Source organism: Stegostoma tigrinum, chromosome 21, assembly GCF_030684315.1.
Source record: "Stegostoma tigrinum isolate sSteTig4 chromosome 21, sSteTig4.hap1, whole genome shotgun sequence".
Classification (NCBI taxonomy): Eukaryota; Metazoa; Chordata; class Chondrichthyes; order Orectolobiformes; family Stegostomatidae; genus Stegostoma; species Stegostoma tigrinum.
This window is the reverse complement of record NC_081374.1, coordinates 39,977,437-39,983,436: the sequence shown is the minus strand read 5'-3', so window position 1 is coordinate 39,983,436 and position 6,000 is coordinate 39,977,437.

The following is a 6,000-nucleotide window of genomic DNA, read 5'->3' as shown; positions in this document are numbered from 1 at the left end:
TGGTCAGATCTTTTCTGAATTTCAGTTGGCCTGTTGGTCAGTGCCTAATTCTGCAATGAACTGGCAATCATATTCTGATAGCTCTTTAGTAAAATTTAATTGAAAATGCCGCACAAAGTAGGTGGGGAAGAAATTCTAGTTTGATGTTGATGTTAACAATCCTGCTAACAGCCCGAAAAGCATCCAGTTCCATACAAATCAGAACCCAACCTATCATCTCACTAATTTGTGTAAATCAGGAACAATTTGTATTTATAATATGCCTTTCAAGGCTTCCCGCAGATAAAATACATCAGAAGTGTAGTCCCTGCAGTGTTGTATGATTTTTAAATTAGAATAAATATTTTAAAAGCAGATTTGATGCCAGATGTGATTGTGGTGCAGTGAATAGTATTGTGATTAATATAAAATTTAATTTATTTAATAACATTGAACAATAACTCTATCAGAGCCACAATGAACTCACTGTGCTGATGGACAGTATCTAACTGGACTCAATGCCAACTCTTGTTCACTATCTCCAGAACCCTTGTTCAATACCCGTGAGATTGGAAATCTGTGCTTTTAAGGGGACTGCAACAATATAATCATCCTCCCTCTACAGCACTATTACTGATTCTGCTACAAACTAGTTTAACAGCAGACCAAGCCATCGTACAAAATAGAATAAATACTAAAAGCACAGTGGATTAAACAATTTCCTTGCCTCCTGACCCTGAGAGAACTTCAAGTCAAGGGTCACAACTGTGTCGCCCACTTCCCCCATGAGGATGGACTTTTTTTTACTTTTGTGGCATGAATTCAATGAAATTTCCCTAATGACAGTGCCTCTCCCTCGCATCGTTCCCTTCATCCCTCAATGCCAATCTTAATTGTCAGATCATGAGGTTATCCTGGAGTTGGTCCCATTACCTTCCACAGAAACAGGTCAATTTCATGAGTCAGTGTCAAGGACTATAGCTTCATCCAATTCCTCTTCATAAGCAGTAACCGTATTCAACCTCAAACATATTTTATTTGACACCATTATGAACAGTCCATTTGAAACAACAATTTTTTATGTAATCATAGAACAGTCAATCAAACAATTCAAGAATATCTTAAGAAGAACATTATTAATAACTCAAAACTGTTGTCAATCAAATCAAATCAAAACTCATGGCCTTTTGACAGTTATGTCAACAATCCTGTCTGAGTTTAATCCTTTGGAGTTCAGCTAAACATTCATAGTGACATTCTATTTGTACAAGTCTGCAGAGCTGAATTTATGAAAGCTTTTGAAGTGGCCTGAAATGATGGTCATTCATTACACAACTTCAGTCATGAAAAAGATTGCTGGACTGTTAATCAATATAAAGCTTAACAGAGAAGTTCCAAATAACACATGGAATACAGAAAAGGGCTCTGTATTCAATAAATAAAGTACTCTAATGAATTTTAACACTTCCACACTGCTAGTCAAGTGATATTATCCTCATGGAAACCAATAGCTATTTTTGCAAAAACAAAAACAATGATTTTCCAGTTACTGATAAAAAGAATTGTAGGACAACATTTCAATTATAAGGCATTAACTGTAACAGGCAAGTTAAAATCCATATAGATCGACCATTGCTTAACAGGCAACTAAAACATGAAACGAAAGAAACTTTTGCATTAACTAATTAGCTAATCCAAACGTCTTGTGAAAATATTTTATTTTATACTGTGCTTCTGTTGGACGGACGGCAGTGCGCTCAAATCTCAATGTACTCTAGTTTCCAGGAAGACCGCTTCATCTTGCAAAGTGAGAGTTTTCCAGCATTCTTCAAGAACTATTCCACGCAGCCACATTATCCCAGACCAACATCCACCAGCAAATTCCACCTTGACCAGCCCTGAAATCAAGAAAGGTCTTGCTCTCTTACTTTTGTACGGAAACCCAGTCTAGGCAAGCATTCTGCTTAATTGTTCATGCAAAATCAGCCCACAGTGGTCTTGAAACTTGCTGCTTCCCCATAGAGTAGCAATACGCTTTCCTTGTTTCTCTCCTTACCTGTGCATCTGACCAAAAAGGTAGCTGTCCACCTTACTGTGCCAAATGGCCAAAGCTGTCACCCGATTCTTCAATAATATCAGTTTGGACTCATGGCCTTGTCTCCAGCAGAATTAGTACATGCCTCATTGGGAATTTTTTTTTAAAGAATCATAGAATCCCTCCAGTGTGGAAACAGACCATTCAGCCCGACAAGTCCACACCACCCCTCCGAAGAGCATCCTACCCTCACTCATTCCACTACCCATGCATTTCCTGATGTATAACCCAAACATCCCTGGACACTACAGGCAATTTAGCATGGCCAATCCACCTAGCGTGCAGACCTTTGGCCTATGGGAGGAACCCCACGCAGACACGGGGCGAATGTGCAAACTCCACACAGACAGTCACCCAAGACTGGAATCAAGCCCTGGTCCCTGGCGCTGTGAGGCAGCAGTGTTACCCACTGAGCCACTATGCTGCCCCATTATTTTACCTTACGTTTGAACAGGATATTTTAAAACAGCCAGCATGTGAAGTTTCACTTTGGAAACCATGTTAAGAATATTTGTCAGAGATGATGGGAACTGCAGATGCTGGAGAATCCAAGATAACAAAGTGTGGAGCGGGATGAACACAGCAGGCCAAGCAGCATCGCAGGAGCACAAAAGCTGACCTTTCGGGCCTAGATCCTTCATCAGAGAGGAATATTTGTCACTTGTCCTGGAGCATGTAATGATGACATGTAATTGCGAATAATTTTTAAACTTGTCAAAAAGGTTCCTGACCTTGGTATAGTCTTCCCCGTGTTTCATGGATCTCTGACCTTACAGGTTTTACACACCACCCACCCACCCACCTCACCAAAAATGTCAAATTCCAAGAGGAGAGCCCACGTAGGCTGGGACTTCGTCCCCTGGAGCATAGGAAGTTGAGAGGTGACCTTATAAAGATTTATAAAATAATAAGCATATAGGAAAGGTGAATGGCAGGGGTCTTTTCCCTAGGGTAGGAGATGTCAAGACAAGGGGGCGTATTGTTAAGATGAGAGGAGAAAGATTTTCAAAAATGGGGGCGTCTTTTTTTTAACACAGACAGTGGTTCATGTGTGGAATAAACTTCCAGAGAAACGGGTGGATGTGGGTACAATTAGAATGTTTAAAAGATGTTTAGATAAGCATATGAAAAGAAATGTTTGGAGGGATATGGGCTAAGGGTAGGCAGGTGGGGCTAGTTTTGTTTGGGGCCATGGACGGCATGGACTGGTTGGACCAAAGGGTCTGTTTCTGTGCCTTGGCTAGATCAGTTGATTTTACAAAGTCCCATCACTCACTCTTCAAAAAAACATAACTCTGCCTTTTTAAATGGTTTGGCGTATGACTCAGCTCCTGGTGTTATTAAATCTGATTCAATATTGATGAAAGCAAAGATATATAACAGGGAAAGGATGCAATGGTTCGACCGTAGATCAGTATTGTGGCATTCCCACCATCTAAAAGGACAAGGACAGTCAGGAACATGTTCCCCTTCTCATCACACATCAACCCTGAGTGTTACTGTTCCTTCACTGTTGCTGGGTCAAAGCCAGGAACATTTATCTATCATATTGACTGGAGAAATTCAAGTATATGTCTCACCACCACCTTCGCAATGGAACTGAGATAATCGATGTCACCTTGGTAGTAATGGCCACATTCTGGGAATGCCTTTTGTTAAATTGTTCTATAAATCAATTTTCCCCACAGCATTCTTGCTACCAGGAACTGCAATAATCTTTGACTCACTTGCCCAGCCTCCAACCTAAACCCACAAATCAGGAATTAACTGGAGTACCTTTGTGCTCTTAATGGCTGCTTGTAGCCACAGAGCAATCTGTAAAAATACTGTTAACATGTTAGTGAACGTAGGTGCAGAGTTTCCTATTCCAATGCAGTCAGGCAGACTTAACAAATAGTTAAGCAGCGCAGTGGCTCAGCAGTTAGCACTGATGCTTCTCAGTGCCGGGGATCTGGGTTTGATTCCACTCTCAAGCAACTGTCCACATGGAGTTTGCACATTCTCCCTGCATCTGTGTGGGTTTCCTCCAAGTGCTCTGGTTTCCTCCCACAGTCCAAAGATGTGCAGGCTAAGTCGATTGGCCATGCTAAATTGCCCATAGTGTTCTGAGATGTGTAGGCTAGATGGGTTAGCCATGGGAAATGCAAGGGATAGGGTAGGGGAATGGGTTTGGATCGGATGCTCTTAGGAGGATTAGTATGGGCTAAATAGGCCTGCTTTCACACTGTAGATTCTATGATAGTGTAAAGGGACAACCATTCCTAACACCAACAATTTTCATCAGCATGAGAAAGGGGCAGGCCGATAGCATATATTTTGCTGTTCTAACATTGCAGGAGTTGATACCCTTCAACTTTCCACAACCTTCAAGGAGTGGGACCAAACTTGGAAGTTGACTTGCTTCACACCAGGCGGAGGTATTGTGAACCGTGCAGGAGCGCAAATTTAAAATGAAGAACCGTATCACATATCATTTCAAAAGATTTTGCCAATTTAAATATATACATTGCATTTGATTTTTAAAGCATTGTTTGATGATAAGATGCCATTCCTTAAACACCATTAAATTGGACATAATCCTGAAATTGCAAATTCGTTCAACTCCATTCCAATAAATTATGCACTGGATAAAGTGCTGCTTTGCATTACATTTTAGTGAAGTTTGCATTTGATTGTATAAGCTGTCATGTTTTCAATGATGTCTAGCTCAGCTATTGTTTTGGCTGTTTCAAAGATTTGAGAAGGTGGCTGAATTAATAGCAGACGTCAAAGATTTAAAATTATCCAGCTCTGCAGATTTCATTGACACATTGCCCAATAGAGTCTCATGTCGAATGTTTAACTGAATAATAAGGTCACTTATGCATTCTTTACATGGATTACTTACATAACTGTCTAGGGAAATTTGAACTCGGTTCAGCAACTTATTTTTGAGTTGCTGAGAGGATTTTTAAAAGTGAATTTTGAACTTCTATTTGCTTTTCTTGCCAAATTTATGAGCTTCCCAAATAATTCCCAATGCGATTTGAATATACACATGAACAGATTCAAGAACAGCTTCTTTTGAAGGGTCCTCTCAAATGTTAATTCAGATCTCTCCCTGCACCATCTCTGCAGTCATAATGTGGAGACGCTGGTGTTGGGCTGGGTTCGACAAAGTCAGAAATCACACAACACCAGGTTATAGCCCAACAGGTTTATTTGAAAAACAAGTTTTCAGAGCCTCACTCTTTCTTCAAGGTATTAGTGAGAGAGGTAGTATTAGACACAAAATTTATAAGTAAAAGATTAAAGGGTCACACCCCGATGAGGACGTATTAGACAAACCTGAGATGCTGTTAAGTCATTAATGAATTAGAAAGTTTTAATTGATTAATATTTAGATGTGAATTCCCAATTTCCTTTTAAGTCATTGTCCTGAGAGAACAAAAGGTTTTATCGGTGTAAAGAAGAGGTGATGTTTTAGGTCAGGCAATGCATGTTAAGTGTGAGGCCTTGTTTAGAATCTGTGCATGTTTTGGTTTGGAGTCAGACTGGTTTTATTTCTAAAGTGGGAATTTACAAGATGCCACATTGACTATCTATAAATTGTGTGCTTTTTAAACAATATAGAATGTACCTGCAAATACAAATTCGCCCCATAGATTCATGTCTGTGTGTGTGTGTGACTGGGTGTGTGTGTGGGTGTGATTTGATCCCCTCTATGCCAACATGTTCATGCACAGGCTCGAACAAGACTTCTTTGAACACTATACATCAGATACATTGACAACACTTTCTTCCTTTGGACTCATGGCGAGGAATCACTGAAACACCTCCATAGTGATATCAACAAGTTCCATCCCACCATCAAACTTACCATGGACTACTCTTCAGAATCAGTCTCATTCTTGGACCACTATATTTCTTTTCACTTTCAATTGATG